General features: G+C 44.8%; 1 pseudogene; it reads left to right on the forward strand.

Annotated features, from left to right (window-relative positions):
- Nucleotides 1-275: 275 nt before the first annotated feature.
- Nucleotides 276-395, forward strand: LOC136643122 (5S ribosomal RNA; annotated as a pseudogene).
- Nucleotides 396-20,287: the final 19,892 nt, after the last annotated feature.

The raw sequence follows: 20,287 nt of genomic DNA on the forward strand, positions 1-20,287 counted from the left end.
CTAGACACCCCAGGAGAAGCTTAGCTTCATTTAGTACCACTCCTCCATCTATTCACTTAAAGCCATGAAGGTCTTCTTGCTGATCAGAGAGGAAGACTTTGCATCATCTCTGATGAGAGGCAGAGTTCATCCCTCTGTAAAGCTTCAGTGCTGAGAATTTGCTGCCAAGATGGGGGTGACAAAATGTTACTCTCATGCAGGCTACAGTGTGTAGTGTGCCTTGCAAATGGCCACTAGGCTCTTGAGTTGGGAAACAGGCCACAACATAAGATGGGACCAACAGCAACTGTTACCCTGCACATGCCCGATCTCGTCTGATCTCGGAAGCTAAGCAGGGTCAGGCCTGGTTAGTACTTGGATGGGAGACCGCCTGGGAATACTGGGTGCTGTAGGCTTATACCATAGTCTTTCGAGACTGAAGGTTGCCAACCAACCAAGATGGGAAGAGAGAGGCTGGAGTGCAGGATATCTACTATGTAACAACCAAACCTGTCAACCTCCATGACCCAGTCAAGGACTGCCATGAATTCCCACCACTACCTTGCGCTTCCAGTGCTTTCAACAGAAGGAAATGAAATCTGTTCATTGATTAAACAAGGGGAATCTGGGAATGTTTGCCAGTGGTTCTCAAACTTTTAGCATCGGGACCTGCTTTTTAGAATGAAAATCTGTCAGGACTCACCAGAAGTGATACCATGACTGAAAGTGACATCATCAAGCAGGAAAATTTTTAACAAGCCTAGGCGTCAATTTTACCCACACTTATCCAGGAATAAGTCCCAGTTACTATCATTGTTAAAAGCATATACTTAATAGCCTGTTAAATGTACAGATCTGTAACATTTCCCCAAATGCAGTCACATATGGTAACAATAAAAGTCTACAATATTAAAAATAAAATATTGAAATGAATGGGGACCCACCTGAAATTGGCTTGTGACCCACTTAGTGGGTCTCGACCCACAGTTTGAGAAACAGTGTAAGTATATGCACATTAGGTTTTGTGGATCTGCAGGCAATGTCACGTGAGTATATGACTCAAAAAGCTATATTGTATGACCTCTCTGCACTGAATCATTCCTCCCATAGTATTCACATCCATCAGATACTACTTTTCTAGCCAAACCGATACACACATTTCTTCCTTCCCACTTTTCCATCTGGTGGAACAGGAGCCAGCTCTGATCGGCAATTGTGTGCAAATGTATTCATTTAACTGTTGAGCCACAGGAGATTCAATTTTAATTTATTGTATCTTTTTCCTGCTTGCTTGTGCCTGATTGCCTCCCCAATGCTGGATGAAAATGGCTTTTCTTAGCTTTGCTTAATGGCATGATCAGAATTTTTAAAAATTACATTTTAAACAAATTCAGAATGATGATTTTTTTTATTTTTAGAGAAGTGTCATGTGCAATTTGAGAAATATCTGTTCCCCCTCCCTTTGTTTCATTCTGTGCCATGCTAATGAAATTCCGGAAAACATGATGGATTGCTGTTTCCATAGAAACCTAGTGCTGAAAGAAATTGTAACCATTTAAGGCTGCAGATTTATTCATATGCCCTGTTAGTCAAACTTCATACAATAAAATCAAATTAATATTTCTGTCTCATCAAGTTCTTACAGTTTTGCTCCCCCCCCCCCCATGTACACCGATACATTTTTGGGAAGAACTGACATGTCATCTGCAGGCAATGATAAGTAACTAGGTTCTTTTCTGAGCCACCTTCTCAGCAAATATACAATAGGTTATCTGTTAGCCAGTCTGCCTTCTCACGCCATCTGTTTCTGTTGGAGATGCTGCAAAGGTGCGAACCTTGTTGACTTGTTGATTTCTGTGCTGAAAACTGAACCCTGTGCAAAGTGGGCAGAGTACCAGCCCATCTAGTCTTTGAAATACAAAGGCATTTCAGTGGCCCTGAAACAGCATAAGGGTGATGCAGTGTCTCACCTCAGGGCAGCCAGACTCTAGCTTCAGAGCAGGCAACTGGGGAAAAGGCCTTGCTTGCAAACCCCTTTCATTTCTTTGTTTCTTTTACAGGGACCGGTGGGCAGCATCAGAGGATTCAGCAACATTTTCATGCTGTTTTTGAAAGCCCTGTGTAGGGGGCAACAAGTCCTGGACTAGTTGCTCGTCCCCTCACATCCTGGACCCTCACAGGCTTTTGGCACACTGCAGAGTGTCTCACGAAGCTCTGTTATGCTTGGTAAGAATCCCCTGGGGGGGCAGTGTGATACCAGGGAGGCGACATGTCACAGATCTACACCTCAGGACACCATGGGGACAGGTCCAATACTACTTAAGGTTATTGATAGGTTCTCAGAAACTGCAACTTTAAGCAAAATGACTTATCACAAAACCGGTTTTACTGTAGGCATGCTCAATAACACTCTCTCAAGTGGTGGGCTCAAGTGGGTGGGCAAATAGTTTCCTATTGCACCACAAAGCATTGGTGCACCCCAGAATGCCTTGTGGAAGCTACCTGCAAGGCATTCTGGGGCACAACAAAGTCAAGGAAGTGGATCGCAGGCCTGGGTCGACCCGGAAGCGGCTTCTGCTGGCCCTACAATGTGCAGCCGCAGAAGATGCAGAGTTTGTAAGATTGAGAACCGCTGGTCAACTTTAAAATGAAACAATGTTGAATGAAATGTGCTTACCCATAGATTTCCATATGTTCTAACAGTTTCCACTTTCCATAGCCTCCCTTTTTTTTTATTTATGTTTTAGGATGGGAGTATTAATTATGTGAATGACAATTTTTTTTTTTGTTCTGAAATATAACATGTTGGAGAAACTTTTGTCTCTTCTACAAAGAAGGTCTTTTGCCCATTTGAAGCCCTCCCCATGTTTCTTTCCTGCTGCCACCACTGTTTTAAAGAGAGAGGCTACGTTTGAGTCTTGCAGGGGCAAAATGCTGCAACCTTCATACATGGCTGCTCGGCACTTGATGGTTGCAACCACTGGTTAGTGTTTTTCTTGTTTTAGCCACTGTGCAGATGATCTCGTTTTGCAGAAAGAAAAGCTTTGTTCCCTCTTACAGAGTAAGGCAGCTCACAAAAGTGACATTCTGGTCCAAATCCCTGATTCTTTCAGAATTCCCCTTTACCTTCCTTTTGCCCAGCCTGGAGTACCACTTGCTTTCTCGCTTTTCATTGTAAATTTTGGCTCTGATAGCTGCTTAGCGTGACAGCTTCGCCCACACAGTTTCAGCCACTACCAATTTCCATGGTTACTTTTAAGTGAAAGATGGTTCTGGTTCAAGAGATAAGAGACCCACATTTTCTCTTCTCCAAACCACTCTGGGCTAATGTTTAAGTCGGAGGTGGCTCCCCGCATTCTACACTAATATCAAACTTGGAGTTGCTACCACCACATAATCCCCTTTTTGCAGACAGTTGACTATGAATCCCTGAGGACCTGCAAGAGATAAACCTGATGTAGGTTTATATTCGCACACTTCGTCTTATTGAATTCTGATAGCTTTCTGACAGTATCTTATATCAAGATTAGTGTGCAGAGCCTGGCATGCTTCTCAGTGACTCCCAGTGAATTCAATAGGAGAAAATACATAACCACAATTTGTGATGCAGTTGATAAGGGGCAAAGCTTAGGTTTGGATTGGGGGGGGGGAAGCATTCCTTAACACTTACTTGGGCCCAGTGGTCCTGTTCAGGTTGCGTGAAGAAGGGGGTAGGTCCAGGTTTGCAAAAGCAAGCCCTGCCTCACCCTTTGCCTCACTCAGGGCGCAATCCAGAGGTGCTCTTGGGCTTGCCTGTTCCAGCACAGGGTAGGATTGTGCCCTCAGATAATGAATGGGAAAGTGAAGATAAGAAGTAGGTGAGTGGGGCGTTGGGGCTGGGGAAAAACCGAAACTAGCAGCCCAATCCAGTGCTGTCTGAGTGCCACCCAGAGAGCAAGCAGTGCTGGTGGGGAGGCCTGCATTGCCCTGTAGCCACTACAGCAGAAGTCCCTGGCCACTGGTGAAGCTCAGACAAGTGCCAAGTGGCATAGGGGCATGGGAAGGGTGGGGAGGGAGAGCAGTGGAGGGCAGAACAGGGGATGGGACCTGTCTGGGAGGGGAGTGGGACTGGTGGAGGCCTCTCCCACCAAATCCTATCTCCCATGTCATTGGGCCATAACTCCTCTACCCTACCTGTCAAACATGACAGCCTCTATAATAATCTCGTACAGCAGAATGAGTTCTCAAACTTGACTGAATAGAATGTCCACGCACGAACTGATTCTAAACTCAGTTATTCAAGCATGGTATCAATTTTCCAACATAAGATCCATGCTGAAAACTCCCATAGCTCTTGGGAATTCCAGTATTTTTTAAGCATCAGTATCATACTGGCTCAACTAAAAATTTTGTACCAGCCCATATAAGCTCAAGATGTTGCTGGTCTTTAAAAGCTTTTTTTTTTTCAGTACGGTGCCTTGGTTGAGAGTTTCTCCCAAACGTCTTGTGTACCAAAGTGCAAGCAAGGGCCACATGTTTATCTTGCGTGTCCAGAGCAAAATATCTTGAGTAGTAATCCTTCTGTAGCAGCCTGTCTGGGTGGCTCCCCAAATGAAGCCCTTGATTAACCAAAAACTTAATGGGGTTTAGGAAGCGGAACACAGTCACATACTATGCACAATAAAATGACTGAACTGAATAAGGACCCAACCATAACAGGACGCTGCAGTGTCAGAACTCATATGCCTTTCCAGCATTGTCAAAGGTGACATGATATTGCACACCACTGGCATGAATGGTGAGCAGAGGCAGCACATCATCAGCCTTCCAGGTTGCCCCGGTGCTAATAAATTAGTGTGGAGAGTGAGCGGAATGTAGGCAGAATGGGATGGGGAGTGGGAAGAATAGGCTGGAGATGGGGGGAGAAAGAGTGTGTTGAGGGTGGAAAGGGGGTTGTTAGCAGCAATGGCTCCATCGATATCCTATTCCCCTTTCCAACTGTTTTGCCAAATCCCAATCCACTGGGCCTTGTAAATCAGTCCAATCAATCAGAGTTGCCAATAAGCCAAGTTACAGTCCAAAGTCAGGTTCCAGGTAGGTCATTCCAATCCATCAGGGTATCCAAATCAAAGTCCAAAGCCAAAGTCCAGTCACAATCCACAGTCTGATTCCCAATTCAATAAGCCAAGTTAGTCTCCTCTCCAACCTGCACTCCTTCTATCACCCACCAAACCCTTTCTGCCTCAGGTGCTCCCTATATACCTGAGGGATCTCCTTATGCACTAGTGGCTGCAGCTGTGCAGCACACCTCCAGCTACCACCTGGGCTTTAATCCTGCATGTACTCAGAGCAAGGGGCACTGTGGACACCACACCCTATCTCCTTGGTAATACCTTCCGCAATTCCAATACACCAACCTTGATCCATCTCCCTGGGTCCACTTGGAATTGTGCCAGCCAAAGATCTGATGCAGGCCAAATAGACCTATTGGGGAAGCAGAAGCTTACTCTGTGGTAAGTGAGCAAATATTTTCTTACCTTGAAGAGGCCTCTGGGATTGCTTCCCCACACAATACAGCACATACTCTGTTGGTACGGCAGCATCTCTGCAAGGGATTTAGGGCCAAATCCTATCCAATTTTCCAGCGCTGGTGCAGCCATGCCAATGGGGCATGCGATGAATCCTGCAAGGGGGGGGGGAGCAATCATGGAAGCTTCCTTCAGGCAAGGGAACATTTGCTCCTTTTCCTCAAGGATTCACCAGCACTGGAAAGCTGGATAGGATTGGGCCTTCCAACTTTTCTGCAGCAATGCAGCCACAATGCAGCCTTGAGGTAAGGGATCAAACATTCCCTGACCTTGAGGAGGCTTCAATGACTACTCCACAACCACAGAATGCAGCAGACACCTCATTGGCACAGCTGCATCAGCACTGGGAACTTGGATAGGATTGGGCCCTTACAACTGAGCTGTTATTGAATTAAAGGGGGGATGGTAATTTGCAAGTGTGTATCACAGATTCAGCTTTCATGAACAAACACTCCAGGAAGAGGACCTGTAGAACAGTGGCGTAGCTAAGGGGGTGCAGGGGATAGCAGTTGCACTGGGCATCAAGCTCTAGGGGGGGCTGAGCTTGACACTAGTGACCAAAATTTTGAAAATCTTAGTATGTATGAATAATACTATCATATTATATATCATTGGAAAGGTAATTTGATGGTGAATGCAATGAACCAAACCGCATTGGAATATCTGTATTCTATCAAACGTTATGGCCAATTAACCATAAAATGAAAACACAAATGCCTTATGGAACAAAAAGTGGATTTTATTAACTCAAAACTGACCTATGAAACTGATTGTTCTGAGAGGCAATGACATGTTATTATGTTATTGACATGTTGCAATGACATATTATCATGATACAGCATGAAATAAAAAAGGTGTTAATATGAGTCAGCTCTCATTTCCATGTATCATAATACAGTTTCCCCTGCTAACTGTGTAAAAAGGCACTTTTTCAAGTGGTGCCTCTCTTACATTTAGCAAGGAGAGAATAACCATCCGTCTTCACCCCAGCACAGTGTCTCTGACCAATAAGGGGCATACTTTTTATTTGTTTACTGAATTAAATTTGATTTTGTCTGTGTTGGGGGCTGCAGATCTTCTTTGACCCCAGGTAGCAGATAGCTATGGCCTTAGCTATGCAACTGACTGAGGGGAGGCAGCCGAGCAAGTGGTTGGCAAGCTGCTGGGGAGAGGAGGTGGGTTCCTCCCATTTTTCACTTTTTAAAAAGCCTGGGTGTGATGTCACTTCCTGTTGTGACATCACTTCCGGGGCAACATTTTGAGCTTGACACTGGGCTACATGATCATTAGCTACGCCACTGCTGTAGGCTTCTCTTCAGGTTAATCACAGGACGAATTGTACCTCCAGATGTAGAATGCCTCAAATACTCTCAGTGACACTTCGTCTTACATTTTTTTTGATGCAACTGAGCAGATTAGCCAAAAGACCTCCCTTGCTGAACATATATGTTGATCTGATGTTGCTGTCCTCTGATCTTCACTAGCTCTGTTGCTGGCACAGCGCTTTGCATTTGTCTTTCAGGAAGGGGATTTAGATCCATTGCATGCAGAGACTCTGCCTCGTCCTGCCCCATCCCACCCCACTGGTGGGAGTTGCACTGGTGTCCCATCTGCATCCTGTTAACAGTGGTGTGTGGTTTTCTGGCTTGTACCAATGTCCATACAGCAGCCAGTGGCTTCTGCTCTTGCATGGTTTTCTTTAAAGTAGTGTACGTGGCAGTAAGCTGGTGTTTCCCAGTTAAGATTGGGCCTTAATAATCTTATAGGAAGGAATGAAGAATGGAAAAAAATTGTGTGTGAAGTAGAGGAGTGCTGATGTAGGGGCATTTCATGCCTGGCTGATACTGGAGGTGGAGCTTGGAGTAGCATCATGTTGGGGTGGAGAATGGAGCTTCACTATCATAGATTTGCTGCTTCTGAGAGAAAAAAAAATTAAAGTAGTTCTGATACCAGCAGCATCATAAAAGGTACTTTTGGCAGAGAAACTAGCTTCAAGTCAGTAGTAAAAAGAAATTAAACAGCTTGAGAGAGGCAGCTTATTAGGAAGTGAAGCTATCACCAGCAAACATTGTCAATTTTGCTTGATTTGTTCCACTTAAGTGAATATAATGGGAGAGGATAATTTTAAATGGGTATTTCAGATGACTCTCCATGCTAATACTAATGTCTTTTTCCTCTCAATCCTACTGTTCCCCCATGACAAATAAGAAGTGAATCTCATTACTAATGTTTGAAACAGAGACCTAACTGTACAAACAGAACATTGGGGTTTTCTCATAATCCTGCAGTGTAACATTCCTTCCGATTGCTTTGTAATGTCTACATTAAAAACCTTTCTGATAAACCTCAGCTGTTTCTATGGTCCGTTGCAAAACTAGATCCATAAATGTGCTAGCTGCATTTAAACGATAATTGAGTGCATCACTTGAGCATGTCCATAATTCTACATATAAGCTTAAACTATGGCCTGCTCAATGATGCAGTGAAGCGTGTATTTCTTGCCAACTGAAACTGGTGTTCAAAATAATATTAATGGCTCAATCCTATGCTTTCCTAATGCCACCGGTCGCTGGACGTCCCCCAGTGCTGGAAAAATCAGCAAGGGGGTTGAGTGGAATAGGGTGGTGATCAAGACAGAGAGGATGGCAGATTGGGACTGGGAAGGGGAAGGGTTCCTTAGCAGGGGCATCTGCTGAAACCTAACCCCCTTTCTGGCCTTGATCCTCCAACCCAGCAACAGTGCTGGCGCAGGTCTGGGTAGACACAACAAGCCAGCAGAGGCTTGCTGCAGGAAAAAAGGAACAAAAAGGGCTCTGGAAGCTAAAACTCCCCCATGGGATACTGTGGTTTCTATATTGGTGCTGCTGCATTGGCATTAGAATTGAACTGCCTGACATGCAACAGTTACTGCAAGTCCTTCCACCACAGCCTTGGTAGGAAGGAGGACAGCTATGATGCTCACCCAATGTTTAGTTTCTTACATTAAGAGCAAAAAGCAACTTGAGAACTTTAGTAATATTCGAAGCCATCCACTTTCCTCTCAGGCTACTGTCCATCTGAGAGCACTACTGCTCTCCCACTTGCAGAGCAGGTTAGTAGAGAGAGTTTTATGACTGGTCAATGGTTTGTCCATCTCCAGATTCTTTTTCAAGTACATTATAGTGACGAATGGACCCACATAGTACATCCAAAGAGCCCAAAAGAAAAGATGCTAGTGAACAAGCTCTGAGTGCTATTTCAGCAGTTTCAAAAAGCAGACTGGAGATATCTTGTGTGCAGACAAATTCTGGCTCAGAAGATAAAACGAAGGCTTTTTCACAAGGAACACACTCCTCCAGTAGGAATAAAATGATAGGCATCTTCAGCTGAATGTGAGCTCAATGAGCTCTTTCCCTCTGTTCACTTTTCAGGGTCTGATATATGAAAATGGCTATATCTGTTGCTAAGCTTCATGTAAGAACACAAAGAGTTCAAAAGTAGGGAGTACTGCAGAGTAGGTCAAGGTCTTTGCAGAAAACTATCAGGAAGTTAGAACAACCTCCCTCCTTCCTCCACCCTGCAACTGCTCTTAACTAGTATCACACATCTGTGCTTCACTCAAGCTGCTGGGATTTATGTATAACAACAGAGGGTAGAACATAGGCACTAGGTTTGTGATGAGGCTGTCACGGAGAGCAAGGAGTGCGACAGATTAATTTATAGAAATTACATATAATGTACAGGTATGAGTACCCCTGGGGGCTGGGGATAAGAATAGGCCCTTAGTTTGGCTGTACTTGTAAGAGGTGACTAAACAGCCACTGGGTAGATGGAACTCAGCCTGGGAAGGCAGCTCAACTGAGAGAACGAAAACTCTGATCCCAAACCCCCACTGCCTTGTGGCTACATCCAGTTGTGGAAAAGGCTTAAGGGGTCAACCTCGAGGCAAAATCCAGAGCAGGAGTCCCTGAGGCAGTTTGCGGCTGTATACAGTCAAGCTCTGGCAACTCCTGCGACGCCGCTGGAACCAACCATATTGGCTTCTGCCTTTCCATTGGACCATTTCAGCGATGTAGAGAGGGGGATTTGCTGCATGGGTAACAGCCTATCCTCCATACCTTCTTTAACCAGGCTTTGCACACTGGAGAGGACACTCCAACTTTGCCATATGGCGTTGCCACAACACGGGAAAGCAGTTTACTGGTTCTAAGTCTTTGCTTGATTGGCGTAGAGTGTGACGCCAGGAGATGCTTCCGACGGTGGGAGAGTTCATTGCATCTCATTGGGCAGCTACCACCTGCCTTAAGCTGGGCACTCCCCAGCCAGTAAGGTGCTGCATCGCCACAATCCGTTAACTTCATGGGGTGCATGGGGTTTAGGGTGAAAACCTACAAGTGGATCGAAAACTCTGCACCATGCTACAGAAAAAAGAAAACCCCTGCCCTAAAGCTGGGCACCTGGAATGTTAGGACAATGACACCTGGCTTTTCTGATGATCTGCAAGAAATAGGTGACACTTGCAAGACAGCTGTCATTGACATGGAACTGAGCAGACTGCAGGTGGACATCGTCGCCATTCAAGAGACGAGGTTGTCAGATTCAGGATCTGTCAAGGAGAGAAATTTCTCATTTTTCTGGCAGGGAAAACCACTAAATGAGACCAGGGAACATGGCGTTGGCTTTGCAGTCAGAAATACCCTGCTGGGATTCTTCATCCCACCCACTGCCGGAAGTGAAAGAATTTTGTCCCTGCAGCTCCACTCATCAGCAGGACTGGTTACTTTCATCAGTGCACATGCACCATCTCCAGCAGAAGATAAAGGCAAATTCTACAACGACCTGGCCACCACTATCAAGAAAGTCCCCAAGAAAGAGCCATTGCAATTTTAGTGCTAGAGTTGATGCTGATCACAGTTCGTGGCGCATTTGCTTAGGTCAGTTCGGCACTGGGAAGATGAACGAAAATGGCCAACGCCTGCTAGAATTTTGCTGCCATCATGGTCTCTGTGTCAGCAACACATTCTTCAACATGAAGCCCCAACTTAGAGTCTCTTGGAGACACCCAAGATCAAAGCACTGGCACCAGCTCGACCTGATTCTCACCAGACACTCCAGCCTTCCCAGCATCAAGATCACATGCAGTTATCAGGGTGTTGACTGCGACACTGACCACTCCCTGGTGTGCAGCAGAGTGAAACTGCGAACAAAGAGATTGTATCATACGAAAAAGGAAGGAAGACTTGCATTGACACCAGCAAGACCCAGGATCAGGGAAAAGTGGAGGAATTTGCACAAGCGCTTGAGGAATCACTTCCAGACCCGGCAAACACAAATGCATCCAACAGATGGGTACATTTGAAGAATACTGTTTACAACGCCGCCCTGTCCATATTCGGCAAGAAGACCACAAGATGGCAGACTGGTTTGAATCCCACTCTGAAGAGTTGACACAAGTCATTGAGGAAAAGAGGAGAGCTGTAGCAGCATACAAAACCTGTCCCAGTGAGCGCAACCTGCAGATCCTCCAAGCTACTCGCAACAAAGTCCAGCAGATTGCCAGGAGATGTGCTAATGACTACTGGCTCCCGCTCTGTTCCCAGATACAGATAGCAGCTGACACAGGCAACATCAAGGGGATGTATGAGAGTATCAAGCAGGCCCTAGGTCCAACACAGAAAAAAATAGCCCCTCTGAAGTCTGCCACAGGCAAGGTCACCCAGGACTGGGCACAGCAGATGGAACGCTGGGTGCAGCACTACTCTGAGCTACATTCCAGAGAAAATGTAGTCACCAAAGAAGCGCTGAATAACATTGAGTGCCTGTCTGTGTTGGAGGAGCTTGACAGTGAACCAACCCTAGCAGAACTTAACATGGCCCTGGACTCCCTTGCCTCTGACAAGGCACCTGGGAAAGACAGTATCCCTGCTGAAGTCTGAAAGTGCTGCAAAGGGATCATCATCACTGAGCTGCATGAAGTCCTCTGTCTTTGCTGGAGAGAAGGTGGAGTACCCCAGGATATGAGGGATGCAAACACAGTCACGCTGTACAAGAACAAAGGTGACAGGGGTGACTGCAACAACTACCGCGGCATCTCTCTCCTTAGCATTGTAGGAAAGCTGTTTGCCTGAGGTGTACTGAAGAGTCTGCAGGTACTTGCAGAGAGCATCTACCCAGAATCGCAGTGTGGATTCCCAGCCAGCAGGTCCACCACTGATATGATATTCTCCCTTAGGCAGCTGCAGGAGAAATGCAGGGAACGACGACAGCCACTCTTTGTAGCCTTCATAGACCTCACAAAGGCTTTCAACCTGATCAGCAGGAACGGCCATTTCAAGATTCTCCCCAAAATCGGATGTCCACCCAGGCTCAGTTGCATCATCAGATCTTTCCAAGAGGACATGAAGGGCACTGTAGTCTTTGATGGCTCCACATCAGACCCCTTTGACATTCGAAGTGGAGTGAAGCAGGGCTGTGTTCTTGCTCCAATCTTGTTTGGGATTTTTTTCATTGTCCTGCTGAAGCATGCCTTTGGAACTGCAACAGAAGGCATCTATCTCCGGACCAGATCAGATGGAAAGCTCTTCAACCTCTCCAGACTGAGAGCAAAGTCCAAAGTTCAGCTGAAATGTCTGCGTGACTTTGTCTTTGCTGACGATGCGTCTGTCACCGCCCACTCTGCCAAAGATCTTCAGCAGCTCATGAATCATTTTAACAAGGCCTGCCAAGATTTTGGACTGACAATCAGCCCGAAGAAAACACAGGTCATGGTTCAGGATGTGGACTCACCTCCCTGTATTGCCATCTCTGACCATGAACTGGAGGTTGCCCATGACTCTGTGTACCTTGGCTCAACGATCTCCAACACTCTTTCTCTTGATGCCAAGCTAAACAAACGCATTGGTAAAGCAGTTACCACATTTTCCAGACTCACAAAGAGAGTATGGTCCAACAAGAAGCTGACAGAACATACCAAGATCCAGGTCTACAGAGCTTGCGTCCTGAGTACACTTCTGTACTGCAGTGAGTCCTGGACTCTTTGCACACGACAGAAGAGGAAGCTGAACACTTTCCACATGTGCTGCCTCCGACGCATTCTCGGCATCACCTGGCAGGACAAAGTTCCAAACAACACAGTCCTGGAATGAACTGGAATCCCTAGCATGTATACACTACTGAAACAGAGATGCCTGTGTTGGCTCGGTCATGTCGTGAGAATGGATGATGGCCGGATCCCAAAGGATCTCCTCTATGGAGGACTTGTGCAGGGGAAGTGCCCTATAGGTAGACTACAGCTGCAGTACAAGGATATCTGCAAGAGGGCTCTGAAGGCCTTAGAAGTGGACCTCAACAGGTGGGAAACCCTGGCCTCTGAGCATCCTGCTTGGAGACAGGCTGTGCAGCAAGGCCTCTCCCAGTTTGAAGAGACACTTGCCGAACAGACTGAGGCAAAGAGGCAAAGAAGGAGGGCCTGTAGCCAGGGAGACAGACCAGGGACAGACTGTACTTGCTCCCAGTGTGGAAGGGATTGTCACTCCTGAATTGGCCTTTTCAGCCACACTAGACACTATTCCAGAACCACCATTCAGAGCACAATACCATAGTCTTCTGAGACTGAAGGATGCCAACTAACAACAGGTATGAGGCTGTAAATGACCTTTGCTTCATCTAGGCCACAGCCTTTCTTCCTTCCCAAAGAGACAAATGTATGACTTGTTATGGTTGGTTAAATTTATTACACCTGGACTCCAAGTCAGCTTTAGTTCTTGGGGCAAACATGGCTTCTGGTCTCATGGGCTGACCCATGTTTAACCTGTGGTCCGGTCCTCCTCTGGATCCTTAGATACACTGGTGGCAGGTGGTTTTCAAGGTGAACAGTGTGTGCTGGTTGTGTGCGTCCACCCCTTCATACCAAAAAGAATAAGGGAAGAGTTCAGAGAATGTGTGCCATAAATGTGTGCCTTGGAGTCCAATTGCCTGACCTGTGAGGACCAGGAAGGAAGGGCAGAATGGAGTAGCAGGATCAGAGTGCAATTTCTGCAACTTCTCCAGAATTTTCCTGTGTCCCCATTTATACAGGCGTATCATGGAAATAATATATTATTGTTTGCTTTGGCATTTGAAAACTGATGTGTTTGTTGTGTAAAACAGAAGCCTAGTTGAGATTAACCTGGCTTCTGTCCTGAACATTCTTTCTCAATATTATGTAAGGATAGCGTCCATATAGGAGAAATCTATCTAAGACCATCAATCACACACCCTGAAGCCTTATAGTTCCATGCCAGAACTCACTGGATTCTGATCAATCCACAATCAATTCCTGGTCAGTTCCATCATAAGCAGAACTTCAGATTTGCTACAAGATTCTCTGCCTCTGGGAGGGGGCAGAACTGGGTGGGTTGGAGGGGTGATTGGGCCTGTGAGGGAGTAGAGATGGTGGCAGTCTCTGCCACTATATCCTGCACCCCTTGAAGGCTGGAAAGTCCGACACAGGCCTTCTCGGTTTGACACCAGCAAAATAGCTGGTATAGCTCTGAGGAGACCCATTGGAGCTGCAGCACCTTTAGCGAGGGTAAGGGAACAAATGTTCCTATACCCCAAAGAGACTCCAGCCCCATAAGATGTGGTGGCAGCCATTTTAGTGCCACTGCTCCTCTGGGTGCCAGTGCAGCTTAGAATTGGGCTGTAAGCCTTACTGAACACAATGGGCTTACTTCCAAGTAAAATAAATTGCACTGTTTTCCAACATCTATTGCTTTATAGTTGCAGGTAAAGAAGATTAAGGCATCAGTTCTTAGGAAACCGAATTTTTTTTTTTTTTTGGATTTTAGAGTTTATGTCACGTGTAGCAATTCCTTCTGTAACTGAAAGTACTGAATATTAATACATTCTATATTTATATGATCACCTGGGAAGGAGACTTCAACAAAAAAGTGGGGATTAATTAATACCTTAGCCTGGAACATAAAATACACTGGAAAGCCTACAGAGGTTTCTCCTCCCCACCCCCACCCGCAAATACACACTTTATTAACATGGCATTCAATTGCTTGGGAAGCTGCAGTGATGTCAGTTTGATTACTATAGCAGTCATTGATTTGAGAGAGACTCACGTAGCATGACCTTTCAGTTCATTAGCCTTGGGAAGTTAGGCCAGGATTCTATGATTATTAGAATTCTGTCCATAATCTTCACAGCTCTTCATACTGATAAAAATGATGATGTTAATAACCATTAATAAATGTTGTTTTCCAAATTATTAAAACCGTACCTTTAAAAATGAAATGAGTCAAAGAGCAACACGACCAGAATAATACAATATGCTAACACAGAACCAGATCCTTGTATTCCCAGTCCAGTAGAAAGCAGTTACAACCTACAGGCGATTTTATTTTTTATTTCTGTACTTGAGACATTTATATCCTGCCTTTCCAACAAAACAAATGATGTCCAAGATAACTTACACTAAACCAATCCAGATAAAATAGAACACTGTAAACAATAATGAAAGCACAATCAATGGGACATAAGAACAACCCCACTGGATCAGACCATAGGCCCATCTAGTCCAGCTTCCTGTATCTCACAGCGGCCCACCAAATGCCCCAGCGAGCACACCAGATAACAAGAGACCTCATCCTGGTGCCCTCCCTTGCATCTGACATAGCCCATTTCAAAAATCAGGAGGTTGCACATACACATCATGGCTTGTAACCCGTAATGGGTTTTTCCTCCAGAAACTTGTCCAATCCCCTTTTAAAGGTGTCCAGACGCCATCACCACATCCTGTGGCAAGGAGTTCCACAGACCAAACACGCTGAGTAAAGAAATATTTTCTTTTGTCTATTCTAACTCTCCCAACACTCAATTTTAGTGGATGACCCCTGGTTCTGGTGTTACGTGAGAGTGTAAAGAGCATCTCTCTATCCACTCTGTCCATCCCCTGCATAATTTTGTATGTCCCAATCATGTCCCCCCTCAAGCCCCTCTTTTCTAGGCTGAAGAGGCCCAAATGCCATAGCCTTTCCTCATACAGAAGGTGCCCCAGCCCAGTAATCATCTTAGTCGCTCTCTTTTGCATCTTTTCCATTTGCACTATATTCTTTTTGAGATGTGGCGATCAGAACTGGACACAATACTCCAGGTGTGGCCTTACCATCGATTTGTACAATGGCATTATAATATTAGCTGTTTTGTTCTTAATACCTTTTCTAATGATCCCAAGCATAGAATTGACCTTCTTTACTGCCGCCACACATTGTGTTGACACTTTCATCAACCTGTTCACCACCACCCCAAGATCTCTCTCCTGATCTGTCACAGGCAGCTCAGAACCCATCAGCCTCTATGTGAAGTTTTGATTTTTTACCCCAATATGCATGGAAGAAAAGGAGCTTTAAAACACAGCAGAAAACTGGTAACTACAGATGAACAGCATGTTGGAATTAAAAAAAAAAGTCTTTGCCCACAGCATAAGACTAAAAGAGATGGTGCCAAACGTATCACTTTTCTGAGGCTGTTCCAGAGCCTGGCTGTGATTGCAGAGAAGACTCTTTCCCCCTCGGTCCCTGCCAAATGGTTATCTGATAAAGAAGGAACACATACAAGGGCTTTCCCTGCTGATCTTAAGAAACAGATAGCTTATAAGTTGGAATCATGGGACATCTGTAAGCATGTTTGTACTTTAACTTAAAACAGTGATTCCCAACCATGGTGACCCAATTTTTAAAATGACACTCTACCACAACCCACATGAGGCCCAAGACTCATTACCAGCTGCAGCTCTCATCGCGAGAACTGATGTTGAAATAAGGCATGTTGGTGATGTTCTGCAGAGCTGATGTTTTAAAATAAGACACATTCCCTTACAAAAGTGGAGGTCACTTAAAATAAGGGATTGATGGCAATAGTAGTTCCTACTTAGAAGAGTGTCTGAAGAGATTTGAAGCTCTCATCAGATGAGAACATGATACAATGAGGGCTGGAGCAGGCTGAAGACAAGAAGACAAGTGGGCTGAAACAATCTACCCATGTGACCAGCTCAGGTGGTGACGAGAGTGGCAGCTGGTAGTGAGTCTCAGGCACTGGTGACTCACCAAAATCAGCTTGTGACTCACTAGTGGGAACCATAGTTTGGGAACCACTGACCTAAATTTTTCCATTCAATAGTTTTCCGGCATGAAAATCATGCAAGACGGGAAAGGTAGATGATAATTTGGTCTACTGCTGATGTCAATACCAGCAAATCAGGCAATAACTGCACTCTTTACCCTAATATAAATTACTTTTTTTTTGGGGGGGGGGGGGGGGAGAATCTGTGGTCACACGGGCATCTTGTTTCACTAACAGCTTTGGGTTTGCTAGTTGCAGCAGAATTAATATAGATTGCTAGTTGTGGAGCAACCAATAATAATGTTACCAAAAAGGCTGCTTTGTTTAGGGGAATTAGTATATTAGCCTTTTGGAAACTTTTGGGACCATAGGCTGGATACCAAGACAGTGTTAAGCAAAGAGATGCCTTGTCTAGCTTAATGAGGAGACTGGGAGGAAGGTAACTTTCAATCAAAGGATTATATTTTTATTGCAAGAACACACAAAGGTAAACATAATACACATGAAGAATTGATAAGTATAGATTTCTAGTACTTGTGTATAGTGTACCTAGCTAGTGGTAGATGCATGTGCTATGTATTTGGGTGCATCCGAAAAGGAATCAGAAATGGATAGGGAAGTATTTAGGGGTTCCTTAATCTGCTAAACCCAGTTGCTGACTAAAGATGGGGGAAAAGGGAGGAATAGATAGGGAAGAAGGGAGGGAGTTTAGACGCAAGATATATTTACCTGGGGGGGGGGCAGTTGGAGGAAGAGTCCCTTGTAAAACCACTCCCGGAGGAGAGCAATCAGAGAGAGAGAGCATGTGCTCTGAGTTCTCTCTTATAAGAGTTGTCTTTTACCTGGAAGTTGATCTAGAAATGACCGGAAGTATCCCAGAGCTGTGCACATGCCCAGTAACACCCAGGTGAAAAAAAGGTGGAAGGGTCCAGAGACCAGCTATCAGCAAAACCTGACTCTGGGGGAGGGGGGAGTAGCTTGCTTCCTGTTGCTACTGGATTTTGGAGTCTGGAGGTGGTTTAATGGCTGTGATTTAATTAACAATAGGTGATAGACTTTGCTGCCAAAGTCCTCCTCCTTTAAGGTGTTTGCATATTCAGTGATTGACTTAAACAATAAAGACATTTCCAGTGTCTCTAGAGAAAAATGAGTCTTCCCAGACTGACAAACAACATGAGAAATGAGTGAGCTTAAGATTTGACTCCTTTTGTGGCCTGAAAGAGAAGTTTTAGGCCTGCATTTTAGTCCAAAATACATAACTAGATATAAAAACACAACTTGGAAGGGAAAAGGGGATTTTCATGTAACATAACAGCTTTGGGTTTGCTAGCTGCAGCAGCATTAATATAGATTGCTAGTTGTGGAGCAAGCCTGTTAGTTGACTTGAACCAATTTCTTGATCTGAACAATTTCTGCCCCCCTTTTTTCATGTAATTTCCACTGCCGCCTATGTCAGCAATAGAAGGAACTCCACTAGACACCATCTCGAATGCTGCCCTGGAAAGCCCCAGCATCATCCCAAGGAAATGTGGATAAGGAAACTGGCCATTAGAATAAAGATAATGGTAAGCACTAGGGGGAAAAAAGGTAGATCCTACATTTTTTTTTTTGACCCACACATCTCTGGGACAGCACTGCATCCTAGGGCAGATATGGGGAAAAAACTATAGCCACTCCCGAGAGCTTCTGGCACCACCATCACAAGCACAGGCAAAATCTACTGTAGTAGTTGTTATTGTTAAGAATTTTTATATACCACTTTTCACCCAAAGAAGTTCTGGAAGCAGTTACAGAGAATGTTAAATAAATGGTTCCCTGTTGCTAAAGGTCTCACAGTAAAACAGATTCAGAAGATACCAATAAAACAGCCACTAGAAAAACACTGTGCTGGGGTGAAAAAGGTATAATTACTCTTCCCCTTTAAAAGTGCCTGTTTGCCAAGTTAACAGGGGTAATGTAACTGGAAAAGTACTTGTACTTTTTAAAATTAACAAAAATGAATCTCGTGAAATGAACTGGGATTCTCTAAGTGGTTCTTGAAATGAATGGGGGACTGGAATGGGCCTGAAATGAACAATGCAGAAGAAGCCCCTCCCCCCATGAATGGGATTTTCTGAACAAATCCTCTTTGAAATCATTATGTTGAGTACTACCAGCTTTCAGAATTGCTTTATAAATGATAAACAATATTAAAAATTAAAATGCATTAGGTAGAATCTAGAATAGGTTAAGCACACTTAGGGTCCAATCCTATTGAGACCAGTGCTGGTGGTACGATTGCACCGCTGGCACTGGGTGTTTTAAAAATGCCATATGGCACTTTTCCACCGGTTGGAGACACTCTGCACTGGCAGAGAGGCCAACCCCAGTCAGCGCTGAACCTCAACACCAGGCAGATGCCTAGAGCAGCCAGTGGTAAGTGCTCCCACCAGCCTGCGGAGGAAGAAAGGGAGGAACTGGGCAGAGGGAGAGCAGACCAAGGGGAGGATCTGGCCCAGGAGGGGGGCAGGATGGCAGCAGAGTCTGCCACTGAATCCTATGCCCACTCCTATACCTGAAAGCCCAACACAGGCACAGATCTGAGGAGACCCATTGCTGCCAGTGGAACTTGACACGGGGTAAGGGAACCTTTGTTACAGTGGATACATTTGATACAGTGGTGGCCATTTCAGCACCATAGTACCTCGCGCCGTCAACAGGTCGTAGGATTGGGCTACCCAATTCTAAATTATATTGATTACATTTAAATGAAACTTGGGTGTTCAGGTCCCTTGGATATCAATACAGTTGTACAGAGAGGTTCTGTTCAATTCTATTAATTTTCCTTAATTGTTCCTATTGACTTTGGTTTGCCACCCATTAGAACAGTGATAATCGCAGCTAGAGGTGTTTGAAAATGATGTTATCTATTTTGCTCAGAAGTAAGCCCATTGTGTTTAGTAAGGCTTAGGATGAATCCTACCTTACTCACTGAAAGCGAACACCTCTAAAATTGGGTAAGAGTGAGATGGACTGAGTTAATTCAGCTGAAATGGTACAATACTTGCTCTAGGCTGAAAGTCTAAAGGTTCATTAGGGTCACACTTTTAGTAGATATCACAAGAAAATGCTATGTGTGTGTGTGTGTGTGTGTGTGTGTGAGAGAGAGAGAGAGAGAGAGAGAGGGGGGGACTGTGATTGAGAGAGAGAGAGAGGAACTGTGATTGAGAGAGAGAGAGAGAGAGAGAGAGAGAGAGAGAGCATTCTGTACTTGAACCTGTAATATGAGATGCTTTTTATCCTGGTTCTATCTAATTTGAGTTAAGAAGGTCATTGTTTTCACCACTATAAATTAAGAGTAATGCAATTGTGCCTACATGATACCAGGACTTGGGGCGTCATAGATAAAAATGCTGTCCACATGGCTGCTGCTTCTAAACCTCTTGACTGCAGCATCACCCTTCTATTTTCAGTTCCTCTTGTAATAAATAATAGGTTAAGGCTGTTTCTGCACAACAGAGGAATCAATTAATTTGTATCTGAAAACAACTATTGACTTCATTGGACTGTAAGCAACTTTTCCACTTACGTTAGGGCTGCCGGCCTCTGCAATATGTTTTATTTAATCTTTAATGTTCTCAAAAGAGCAGCAACATCGCATAAGTCTCTCTTTG

The sequence above is a fragment of the Tiliqua scincoides genome, chromosome 2, assembly GCF_035046505.1.
Source record: "Tiliqua scincoides isolate rTilSci1 chromosome 2, rTilSci1.hap2, whole genome shotgun sequence".
NCBI classification, from domain to species: Eukaryota; Metazoa; Chordata; class Lepidosauria; order Squamata; family Scincidae; genus Tiliqua; species Tiliqua scincoides.